Below are 13738 nucleotides of genomic sequence, written 5' to 3'. Positions count from 1 at the left end.
TTTTACTAGATGGCAAAATCTTTAGCTCCTTTTTCTGAGTTGAAGCACTGATAAGTGACCCTTTAATACTCTTGGACAGTTTTTTCAGGGTGGACAAGACCATGGCCACCTCTGTAGGGGAGCAATGCACACCTGGGCTGAGCTGTTAATCTCACTTTTGTGATTTTCTGTCATAGATTGTGTGTTAGTATAAGAATTAGGCTGGTAGCTTACCAAGTAGGTAACCACCACATACTTATTCAGCAACAGAGTTAGCTGTTAGGGTGTTTTTCTATATGTCAAAGGGGCCCCCAGGTTTATATTTTATAGTTTCTTCCAGATCAGATGTCATTGGGGGAACACAGAACATCTGCACTCTTATCAGTTTTTCCCATGCAGTAAACTTGCAGGTGGTTAATGGTCACAGAGAACCACATGTTACTACCGACTCACTCCCCCAATACAGCTAAACTGGTTCATGACTAAAAACTTCATGAAACCATCTGCCATCGCAGGAATAAGAACATGACAATGTTAGCCTATGATCACATTCACATCTATGGGCAATTTCAAATAACTGATAACCCCAACTTGCACTTCTTTGACTTGTAAGAGAAAAAAAACCCCACCGAAACACACAGAAAGTCCTCCACATGTCACATTTTTTCCAAGTAATGTAGCTTTATAATTACATTTACATAGAAGACGAATATAACTGCTAATACAGTAAAATATTAGAAAGATCACTGAGTGTACAGAACATTTCAATGCCAAATATTGAGTATATTTGCTACAGATACAGTACAACTTTTTGCACTATTTGGGGGCAGCAGCAAAAATTCTGAGACTGACAAAGCATCCATCCATTCAATCTGATGTGTAAAAGGTTTCACAATGCAACTGTCTATGCATAGGTTCAAACGACACAGAGAAAAATTCTAATTTACAGCATGTAAAAGAAGTATTGAAAACATCACCAATTTTCTGAGTAAATATATTTCTAAAGCTGCTATTGGCATGAAGTTCTCATCGACTGTCATTAACAACCCATCAAATCCACACATGCAAAGAAATCAAATCATAGATGTCTAGAAATTATGTCTAATAATGAGAAAAGACGCAGGGAAAACATATTGAATACATTTACTGAAATGTATTTCATACTTTGTACAAAAGCCTTTGTTGGTGATGACAGCTTCCTGTAAGAAGAAGCTACATTGTTTGCCTACTGTATATGAAGCTGCATTGCTCAGGTGTGACACTGGCCCATTCTTTCACACAAAAACAGTCTGCATGGGATTTGGTAATGTGTTCAATGCTCATTATACCTGCTGTATATGCAGTTTTAGCCACTTTGGGATTGTATGGAGTCTTAATACATCCTTTTATCTGTGACAGGCCAGTCATTGTACTAAGCTAAACTATCACCGTTCAGTTCTGGAGCTTTACTGCACAGACATGGCGGTGTTAGGGATCTTCACATGTAACTCTCACCAAAAAAGCTATTAAGTATATTTTCTAAAACATCGGACTAATCCATTAAGTCTCAGCGATATCCTTTTATTCCGCATTGTTTAGGACTTTGAACAGAATGTTTCTCTTGACACACATTTCTTAAGTCATATTTTGTAAATCCTGCAGTTATGTAGTTGAACAAAACACTAGCTCTATTCTGATCCATGAAAGCAGTATATGGCTTGTTCCCACTGTTTTTTCATTCTGACTTTCCCTTTTCTAACTTTCTTTCTATGCAATGTTTAATTCCATTGTGCTCTCTCAATGAAATCAGGCCTTGTGACAGCATAGCACATTTGCACTGTGTCAACACCCTGGGGGGAAGAAAACATCTCGGCCCTCCAAGTTTACTCTACTGCTTTGTATTGTGCAAAACTCCAATTCATTAGGTCACCATAAGAGGGCGGTAACACCCACATGTACACTTCCTGGCAGTTTGGCGGGTAACGTGTACTTCCAAATCCTAGCCACAGACAATTATGTTTCCAACAAAAATAAACCATTCCTGCCTGGAATGCTGAAGCGAAAACCATCTTTCTGTCTCTGTCTTTTCCAGACACAGAGCGTTGCAGCTCAGAGTCTTGCGCTCTGCATGTACTGTTTGGGATTATGTGTCAAACGGCAATAAAACAGTCCTCTTTTTTAACAGGGTTTCCTCCCCTTGGCAGCTGTTGTAAATCTACAGGCTTGTACACTTGCAGCAGTTTTACGTCTGCATCTTTGTATCGTACTGTTCCAGGTCTCTCTTTCACAATGAAAGTTGGACCCAAAAGAAGTGAATGAGAAATAAGAATTTTGAGAAAAAGGATGGCTTACATGAAAAAGAGAGAGAGAGAAAAGCACACAATGAGCGGTGGGGGTGGGGAGAGCTTGCCGAGGCTGACTCCTCAGTCTATACGTGTGGATGCATACCATATGTGTTCACAATCAGCATGTTTCAGCTTACATCACATGGTGCATGCCAAAAGGGGGCTGTTGTTATTATTACTCTGCTGACAAAGGGGAAATACAGTCATTAATAACTGGAAGGTTATGGAGCTTAGACGGGAGATGATGAAAACATTTACAAAGTTTGCACTGAGCAACTTTTTCCAGTAGGAGTTTTAAAAATTGCAACACTAGCAGCTGTTAAAAGATCAAAAGCTACAACACCTCACTGCAATCCTCCCTCCTTCAGAGAGCTTGTTATAAAGATACACACTTCCTTTTTCTCCAAAGCACCGGATGCTGCCTACCAGCCGGCAACCAACAATTACTCTGTGTGTCTGTTCTCTTATGATGTGGACAATTATTTGTGGGTGTTTGTGAGAAATGTTTGACTCTTGTGTCTCCTCTGTGCTCCAATGCTAATATCTATAAGTATGTTCAAGAATAAGCAAAGTAGATGGTTAAAAATGTATCTTGATTAAGTTCTAAACGTTCAGCTCTGTCTTTTCTTGCTCTCTCTCTCTCTCTCTCTCTCTCTGTGTGTGTGTGTGTGTGTGTGTGTGTGTGTGTGTGTGTGTGTGTGTGTGTGTGTGTGTGTGTGTGTGTGTGTGTGTGTGTGTGTGTGTGTGTGTGTGTGTGTGTGTGTGTGTGTGTGTGTGTGCACGCGCGTGCGCTTATCTGTCTGGTGCCGTGGGGCAGCTGCTGCAAAGTCTGATGTCTGCCTGCCTGCTGTGCTCGAGTCAGCTTATAAAAGAGAGGCAGCATTGAAGGAAGTGAAGGAGGATGTGGAGGACTTTTAAAAAGATTATAATGCTAATGAGTGTGCTCCACTTCAAACATACAATAACCTTGCTGTACAGTAGCATCAAATAGTTTGGCAGAACTTGCTCACCACGATGCTTCTGTCATTACCGCTGGGCAGCTTAACACAACTTAAAGGTTCAATTTAAAAACTATAAGAGGGAATTAGGAAATAAAAACAGGAGAACCTAGGGAAATGTCTATGCGTGACAGTAACTGTAAGCAAATTTACGGCTCAAGGGAGTCACCGAGTTTGATTTAGCTTGTGGTTTAGCTTGAACCTACGACCTAAAATAAGTGGCTCCAATTTTCTTCACGCAAGGAGGCCACAAAAGGCTGTGCGAAGCTGCCGGCCTTGGCAGAGAATCTATCTTGTACAGGCATGAAATACAAGGACGGTTCTTGGAGCTTGTTCGCTGCGTGATGGTGAAAGTGAAATAGGATGGCTGCTTTTCAGTAAGAGCTTCTTTTTGAGTATTTAATACCTGATTAATTGTTTACAAGTTGACAATGACTGTTTTGAACAATGTACACTCTCTGTGTAGATAAATGCTTTTATTCAAGTAAATTGAATTAAACTTTCAAGGATGTTTACTGAGCGGTTCAACTTTAATATACTTTTAATAAGACATTTTGAATAAAAATGCTCTGCAAATGAACATTTTAAATAAAACAGTGCAGTATTTAGAATTGTAAATACATGCAGCTGTAACCCTCAAAATTCTGCTTCACTGCAGAGGTAATATAAAACAATATTAAAAATATATAAAATACAAAGGCCATAAAGAGAAGTGATTACTTACTGCATAATATTACTTTTCAAGCACACAAAACTTTAATGTGAGATTCAATAGTGTTTTCTGTTTTTATAAAGTCCATCCATCCATCTTCATCCGCTTTATCCGGGGCCAGGTCGTGGGGTTCAGCAGCCTAAGCAGAGAAGCCCAGACCTCTCTCTCCCCAGCCACCTCCTCCAGCTTATCCGGGGGAACACCAAGGCGTTCCCAGGCCAGCCGAGCGATATAATCTCTCCAGCGTGTCCTGGGTCTGCCCCGGGGCCTCCTCCCGGTGGGACATGCCCGGAACACCGACCCCAGGAGGCACCCAGTAGGCATCCTTGTCAGATGCCCAAACCACCTCAGCTGGCTCCTTTCAATGTGGAGGAGCAGCGGCTCTACTCTGAGCCCCTCCCAGATAACCGAACCTCTCACCCTATCTCTAAGGGAGAGGCCAGCCACCCTTCGGAGGGAGCTCATTTCCGCCGTTCGTTCTTTCGGTCACTACCCACAGCTCGTGGCCATAGGTGAGGGTAGGGACATAGATCGACCGGTAAATTGAGAGCTTCGCTTTTACACTCAGCTCCCTCTTCACCACGACAAACCGGTGCAGCGTCTACATCACTGCAGCCGTCGCACCAATCCGTCTGTCGATCTCCGGCTCCCTTCTCCCATCACTCGCGAACAAGACCCCAAGGTACTTGAACTCCTCCACTCCTTTTTATAAAGTCTCATTTTTTATTTTTACATAAACTAACTAGTGAAGTCTGGATGTGGTGATAGATTATAGCCTCAGCAAAGCCAGGGTAACTGTTTTGTATGTTTTCAAGTAAAGGACGGATACGATCGTGCCTTTAATCTTCACATCTAACTCAGAAAAGGTTAAAGCATAATAAGCATGTTTAGCAGAAAGCTGAACTACTTCCCTAAGTAGCCACCATGACGTCACCCATTTCCGGAGCAGATTGGCATTGTGGGCATTGCCCTATTTTGCATTCCACTGATTTATTTATTTTTCCATTAGATAGACTTGGCTGTATTTGGACATGAAGAAGAAACTGTGAGCAACACTTGAAACGTGACTGGGGGAACATATGTCTCTCCTCTGAAGAAGACAGCTAGTACACTCACTGGAAGGAGTGACCTTAGCTAATGACATCTTATTGACATGTGGGGAAAATTACTTACAATTTCATGAAGCAGTTGACTGGGACTATTGAATGGGAGTCTATTTGAAATGGTGGCATTGCACTTCAAGGCATTTCCATAATTGCTTCACTTAGCTGACTTGGTTACATCATTAATGAGCGCTCTGTCACCAAATCGCTATCCCATTATTTATACCTAAAACAGTGTTTATAATTTTTTTTAACTTATAAACTATACACTTATACAGCTAAATTAGCATCTGCCTCATTTGTTTCTTAAATTAGAAACAGTTTTGCTTTTTTCTTCACTCCCCTTGATTTGTGGTGGTGTTACATACAGGACATATTAGTATCCTGGATGTTGGTGATTCTATGAAGATTCAATCATTCCTTTCATGAAAAAGTTCTGTGATGCATCAGGGGGAAAGGGTTCATCTAAACACCATCTGGTTCATTAGATGGGATGATGAAAGCTTAAAAAAACATCCACACCTGCAGAAACTCAAACTCCACTGGCAGAAAATGGAAATAAAAAAGCTGAAAAACTGCCAACACCGTTTGATTATCTGTCAAGATAATAACACCATCATTTTTTCTCTCTGTGTTTTTGGATGCAGTCATTTAAAGATTTGTTTTAAAAAAATCCCATGTGATGGATGATGAATTCCTTGTGTATTTTGTGTAGCCTGTTGGTCAATGGTTAAGTGCTGAGGTCCCACAGTTTGGGGTCAGGTACCGTGACAACATCTTCACTCATCATGGGCATGAATGTTATAGCCATGGCTTGTAATAAGTTTTTTGAATTGTTTGTTTTCTAGAGTGGAATGATTGCACAACACAAATCTTTTAAAAACAAGACTTGAGTGCACACTTTTGAAATTATTTAGGATTTTCTCAAATCCACAGAAAGTTTAAAAGTATACATACGGGCTCAAATATGCACACTTGGTGCTGAACTTTCTGGTTGTCTGTTAACAGCCCTCAGCTTTGTCTTGTTGGTGATTGTGATTGGCTACAATTATTAGCTTTTTTTGACAGCACTCACTGGATTGACCAATAGGCAGGACAATGTGGGAAAGTCCAAGAAAATATGAACATGAAAGCAGAATTATACATTAAGAAAACTAGGAAGGTCTCTTAGGACCATTTCTAAGAAAGTGCAGATTCAAAGTTAATCAGTTCAAACGACTGTTTGCAAATACAAGTTATGTAGAAGTGAAACTGTTAGTGAAGAGTTGCATATGGTTTCATATTCTTCAGACATTTCCCCAAAATGTCTGGCAGTCCACATTGATTTGTTTCTGAAAGCTCTTTCTTTTATTTGACAAATGTCCAAAATACAACTAATTTAGTCAAAATTTAATAAATTGAGTCTGTATTTGAGAAAAGCAGTTTTGCATTTCTCTATTGCTTGGTTTCAGTACAGTCTTTTGAAGTCATTAAAAGAAAAGTAGAGCTGAGTTGAGTATCATCTTGGAATTTCCTGTGAAAACTTTCTTCATTGGTTTGTTGGAACTGAGAACCACTGTTGAGGCAAATGGAGCTTGATTAATTACTGAAATGCTACAATCATTATTTGTGACCTCTCTATTTCTTGAGTTTAATGGTCCTGTTTTTGGATGTACATTGGACAATCTTTGAGACATGTCTGCTTTTACAATGGCAGAGACATTTTGCTAAATATTAGTGGGGATATCTGCATATATTTGAGCTTGTGTATATGTGTATGTGTGTGTATATATATATATATATATATATATATATATATATATATATATATATATATATATATATATATATATATATATATATATATATATATATATATATATATATATATATAATCCACCTATGTGGATTAGAGAAAATGAAAAAGAATAATGTCTTAAAGACATTTAAAATGTATAGTATACAAACATCATTAAATACCTCATATTCATGCCCATGATGACTTTATGTAAAGCTCTGAATACAACTTTATTCAAACTGGTGTCCTTGAGAATAATCATTCTAATTTGTCACACAGTGTTGTGTGTCTGACCTTGAATTCCCTCGAGGGGGAGAAATCAAAAACAAAAATCCTTGTGGAGGTCAAACAAATATCACACTCCCGAAGCAACAAAAACATCATACTGTTGTCCTCTGTAGTAAAAGGCAACTGTGTTTACGATTTAGCAACAATAACACATTTTCAAGAATAAAGTACTGAGAGCTTTTGGAATTGTAAGTAGGTCAAGTAGGTATATTTTCACAGACGGTCCCTCTTGTATTTGCATAATTCAACTGGAAACCGGATAAAGTGATAGATGGTAGAGGAATCATGACTGATGTGGGAAATGGTTTGTCGTGGAGGTGGGAAATGGGGTGTGGGTGGTGAAAGGATTTGCCCCGATCAATGTCCAGTTACTAGCCACATCAGAGGAGCTGGTGGGCAAGCAAACAGCAAGCACTGCTCCCCTCCCTCTAATCTGTGCCTCAGTAATCAGAAACACATGGCTCCCTATAATGACTCCACTGTTGTCCCATGAAGTAGAAGAAGGCTGTAAGGGTCACATATGTGTGTCACCTATGTGTATACACACAAGCACAGAGTCAGAATGATGGAAAATATACAGCTAACACTTCCTTTCACATGCCAGCTAACTGCAGCCACATAAAGTAAATAGATCCTGACATCCATTTAGGCGAAAATTTCTTTCTTCTTTTTAGGTTGTTGCTAAAGTGTGTTTATCCAACTGGATAAGAGTGGTGCCAGTATCAGTGACTTGGCCTCTGACTCACAAAAACAAAGATGTCATAAAACAAATCTGATGGGGGTTGTAAAATGGGGAAAATGTTTCTGCAGGGTACAGGCCTGTTCCTGTGACTGCATTTACTTAAAAATGGAGAGGATGCATCCCAAACAACAAAGCTGTACAGTTTGTTGGTCACAGACAGGACTGATTGTCGGGACAGCTGTGGTTCACTGCACAAAAACATAAACCATCTGTTTATTTTCCTTGGGTTTGGGCGGACACAATGGGTCTTGTGCTCATTTTCCATCCCAGTATCTCTTTTTTGCGGCTCTATGATGAACTGAGTAAGCAGTGAGGGGGAAAAAAACCCAAAAAATTTTGGGTCAGTCTGTGGAATTATGTGAAAGCTGAAACCCCAAACCATATTATGAAGTCTGTAGTCCCACTTTACTGCTCAGGTAGTGGATAGATGGGACAGGGGGAAGGGGAGAAAGGGGAAGGAGTAATTGAAGGAGAAGGAAAACAGGCTATGGGCACAAATACAAGAGAAGAAGAGCTTGTGAAAAAGAAGAAAGAAAAAGAACAAAATGAAAAAAAAATAAAAAGAATCTGACTGATCTGCTTTTTATTAGCCATCCAAACCATTTCCCCTAATATGCTAGTTCCTTTAAATTATGCTGACAAAGGGGGAAAATTCAGGGCAATTTGAAGTCCCAGACAACTGTTTGCACACCCTTCCATGTGAGAGAAGAGAAAAAAGAGTAAGAAAAATCTCCATCTGGACAGTAAGAGAGAGGCTACGGATCAATTATATTTTGCACTATTTATACTGGTTGATTTTTTCGCAAATGAGTACGAATAGTGCGTGAGGAAAACCGCGTGTCTTTCTGAAGTTCTGCCGCTGCAGTCAAGATGCATGCACTGAGCTCAAAGTAGCGTGGAAAGTGTCAGATAGAGCAAATGGGTTTTCACACTGACTTAAAGAACAATACTGATATGTTACTATATCCCAAACTGAGCCTCATCCAGTTTCAACTCTCTTGACCTAGTTTCATCACTTTACCAGCTTGTCTAGGCATCTATTTGGGAGGTCGGCTTGTTGTGCGGTTGCTCTTAATTTGTGCATTAAGAGCGGCCTATTTTAGCTCTGAGCCAACGCGTGGAAGTTTTGGGTTTATGATAATGACAGTCTTAAATCGCAGAGTATGTAGATGTCACTGGAAATCTATAAACACATTTGATGCTGGTGCCCCCCCTGCCTCCCCACTTCTGGTTGCATGCTGACCACAGTCTTCAGTGGTTTTGGCTCAAGAAAAGCACCAGCTCCATTTCCAGTAAATGTCATTTCATAGTTACTGCATTTCCACAGGGCTGAGAAACAACATTTAATGTGTAAGAAAGACTGCAATTAGACAGTGTTTCTCGCAGACAGCCTGTCGACAGGGATAAGAGACGGGGGGAAAAAAGCCCATTTTTGAATCTCCTCTGGCCATGTCTGATGCAATGGATCAGCCAGGGGAATGACAGCATTTGAGAAAAATCGTACTACAGCAGACACAGTAATGTCAGACATTGTTTGAACACTTGAACAAAGAGCAACTGTTCATTTGAACTTCAATCAAACTTTACATCACACCGAGGTTTTATGAGAAATAATTTGTGCAAAGTTCATGAACCGTGTTCACACCGTGAACATTTCAATATCAGATTTTCAAAATCAAAAGAGAGATTTGCATAGAATACTCTTTTTCTTGCCTTTGTTTCTGGTGCATGCCTTTGCATAGAGGCGATACACGTCTCTTTACACTGAATACTTCTTACTGAACCTAATCCACTGTCCTGAACTTACGCGGACAGTGAAAAACGGCTCGTGACTCAGGCCATGCTTGAATTAATAATCTTCAACCACTTTCAAGTGTAACTCGACTCCACTTTCTTTCTGCTTTGCATTGCAGAAAATATTTGTCTTTTTCCCCCTCACTCATAAATTTCTTTCTTCCTTTCCTTGCAGGGACTGAAATGGCTACCAGATGTGGTTCCAATCTGTTCCTGTTGCCATAGAGACACAGGGACTGGAATAGGTTTTTTGAGTCCAGGGCTTTTGGCTGACTCATAGGCCTGAGTTTTAAAGCCTCGCTGTTCCTATAGACATGGCACATTGAGGGCGCCCCAGCTCCAAGTTATGTTTAGACTGGCAGCCGAAATGTCACTGAACCCCCTTCCCACACGCCTACCCCTGACTTTTTGACCAAGCTTGGCATTATCCAGTATAGTAGCTCCTTTTTGTGCATTTATGTTGCAGTGCTACACGTAACCTTCAATGCCAAGTCAATAAATGAGTAAAAAAATTACTTTAAGTTGATATGAAACAGGACAAGTTCTGTAATTGTAAATCTGTTCTATTCACGAGCAGCAGGCACAGAAATCCATCAAAAGTTGTACACATGCTTAATCAACACGGTTGATCCTGAGATTCTGTGCAATGGTGACATGCAATGTTCATTTCCAATCTGTGACTTTCCCACAGCATGTCAAGGATGAAAAGACAGAGAACATGTTTCGGTATCCTCAGCTGAGAATCTTTTCCATCTGTGAGTTGCGGATGGGCAGATGGAGGCAGTTGTGTTAACATTCTTCTCTATTCTAGCAGTAAATCTGACTTCAGGCTGTTGTCACATGAAAGATGGTATGACTTTTTTTTGGGGGGGGGGGGGGTGCTCATCGTGAGAGTGTACATTTCAGTATGGTCAGCAGCTCTGTGAAGCTCTACACAGGGATTCTTTAAGCCTAATGCCAATATCAGCAGGCTAACATCTGCTAATTAGCATTAATTAGGCAGATATTTGGTTATGAACCAAAAAACTAAAGTACTGAATTAATTTTGTTTTTAATTTGAATGGCTTTGCCAAATGAATGATCCAAATGGCTATTAAAACTCCACATGCATGCACCATATATGTCAACACCAAATGTCACTGGGTTTCATTCAATGCACAAAAATAAAGTAATACAAATAGAATAAAATAAAAGTATTTAATCTTCATCGTGACTAAAGTAGCATAATGTCTGAAAATACTGATGCAACAGAATCATCAAGGTTCATCCTCTTTGGACCATGAATTTAACTCGTTCATGGTTTAATTTGTTACAATTCATTCAAGTCCAAAGCAAAGTGGCGGCGTGACTGGCACTTTGCCACTTGTATGACAAATAAGGAAACCATCACCACAATGATTAAATTGTTTGCTCTGCTCTACAAAAGACATCTTTTTAGAGTGCTCTGCAAAGGTCACATCAACATTATTGCTGTCAGTGTCAGTAAAAAGCTTTATCACACTGCTATCTCCATAAAAAAGTATTGGAAACCAGGCTTATGTTTTATAGCTCTGAAAATGTAGCATAAAACTTCTGTATGCATAACACATATGTACAGCTGTAAGTAGAACATCATGTCAAAAGAGCAGAAACCTAAACAAAGCCACTTCATCTTCTGGTTCCAATTACCCATCACATGACCTATCCATCCATCCTCATATACAACCATTCATCCTCCTTCATTGCCTTGTGGCCCAGTTTTGGCTATATCCCCTTTTCTCCCTTCCAAAAGACGAGACATATGCAGCGCGTGATTAACTCCTTAACACAGAGTTTCCACTGTTTTTCCTTCATGAAAGAAGCGCTTGTCCCCTCCTGAAGGAGCCAAACTGACAGTCCCCTGGTTCCCTCAGGGTCTTTGAAGAGCCGCTATGACCGAATGACTGTGAGAACATCCGCAGTACTGTGTAGCCTAACAGCTGAGACTTAAAAGAATGGATAAAATAAAAGTGGATCTGTTAAGGAGAATACAATACATGATGTATTACAAAATTTATACTTCTTTACCATGTTGTTTTTCTAGTGGACTGTACACTGGAATCAGGCAATAGAAAAAGAAGCCAATAGGAGGTCATGATCCCATTAAAATGTCCAGGAGATGCAAAACGGTATACAATGATTGTCACAGGAAACTGATTCAATGAGGACTGTTTTTAAAGCTCTCTATAGCTACATGTATTGCTTTTTTATTCCAAAGAAGTAAATGAGGAAAAACCAACCAAATAACCATACACAAATGAAAAACAAATCAAAACTGCTATGAAAGAACCACAAAAGACAAAATACACCTTACAGTCAGTAATGTTTTCTGCAGCTTTTCAGGCCCTTTTCTACAAAAATGTTCTGTAAGCCAAAGAAAAAAGCACAGACCAGTCAGATAAAAATGGTCATTTCCTAATTACACAACATTATGGTCAAAAGTATATGGAATTGCTTCAGGAGTGGTATTATAGTACGACTGTACAACCCTTTTTGTATGAGTTCGTTTTTTGCAGGCAATAATAACAAATGGAAGGAGCACAAAGGTTACAAGGTTCTTCTGCAGCTATCAATGCCATATAATTACACTCTGCGTCATGCAGTTAAGTTTCACATAAACATAACATCAACAGAGAACAATTACAAAGCCAATGTAAACTTGACCGGAGGAAAGCACTGATACTCCAAGTTTGCTTCAGAGCCCAAACTAAGCAACAAAAGAAAACAGAGAATGCAACATAAAAGTAAATTCAATGATGTCAAGGAAAACATATAGGCACTGAAAAGGTCATATAAGCACAGCTTACAAAGATAATAAAATTTACACAATGTATACAATGTTGAAAAAACAAATCACCAGAGAAATATGTTGTACCTTGATAAAAACACAAAACAGCAATATTTGGTTCACGAAATTAGCTGAGGGTGCGATGTGGACTTTTCAGACGGAAACACACCATGGCACGTTGGTATAACTTTCTGCTTATTTTAATTCATTATCCATTATTTATAGCTCATATTGTGACAGTTATTTTCACGTGTGTATCTTGAAGAAAAATTGAATTTTTCAAGATGGAGTATTTCACTGCAATACCATTTTTTTGTGTATGTATTTTAGGATCAGCAGTTAAAATAGAGACTGGCAATAACATTAGGCAAAAATAGCTTTTTTCACTTAAACCGATCCACAGTTGAGGCAAATTATAAGACCCGAGTACCATCTAGTCTTACAGTCTACACCTTTTTATTTTAGCATGGTTCTGATAGCTTAAGATAATCTGATCCTTTAAGGTAGAAAAGATCTTAGTCAAGATTTAGTTCCAGAAAGTACCCAGGTGGCATAACACAACGTAATTTGAAATGAAAATACCTTTGACGCAATATCAACCTCACTTTTTGACTAAACTGAAAGTACACAGAGACACATGGCAGACTTCTTCTGTAGTCTGATCTGCAAAGAATGCCACTAGTGGTGAATATTTCAACAAAACTATATTTTACTTCTGATTAATAGGAGGATACCATATAATGGTATGCTTTTTTTAAATAAAGCATACAAAACTTCATCACACAGAAAGTAAGTGAATTCAAAGTGAATAATAAGCATGAAATAAAATGAGGTGTGCTTTGGGGTTTCATTTTTGGTTTAGTGGTTTAGCTGATTGAATAAAACATACAGTAAGAGCACATTATGTTGGCTTGGGTTAAGCAGAAGTATGGAAAAGCCATGTATATGAAATAGTTGGACAAAGGAGAGCAAAAGGCTGAAAATCCCTAAATACTTTATTTCTGTATGGAAAAAGAAGCAGTAATAATGCTCAAAGCGGAATTAAATCTGTCTCATAAGTACGGATAATTTCGTTAGATGATTCTAAATGTAGTATTTCACGTGTACCTGTGTGTCAAAATTTCAAATTTAGATGTGAAGAATAACATCATTAAAAGCTTGGAGAGTAAGATTTTTAAGATTTAAGATAGACTTTCTTTTGCTAGAGATGCTGTT

This window comes from Diplotaxodon limnothrissa, linkage group LG12 (genome assembly GCF_057381915.1).
Source record: "Diplotaxodon limnothrissa isolate DT_005_m linkage group LG12, D_limnothrissa_male_GT1.1, whole genome shotgun sequence".
Lineage (NCBI taxonomy): Eukaryota > Metazoa > Chordata > Actinopteri > Cichliformes > Cichlidae > Diplotaxodon > Diplotaxodon limnothrissa.
The sequence above is the reverse complement of the archived record's forward strand: the minus strand, read 5'-3'. Positions refer to the sequence as shown.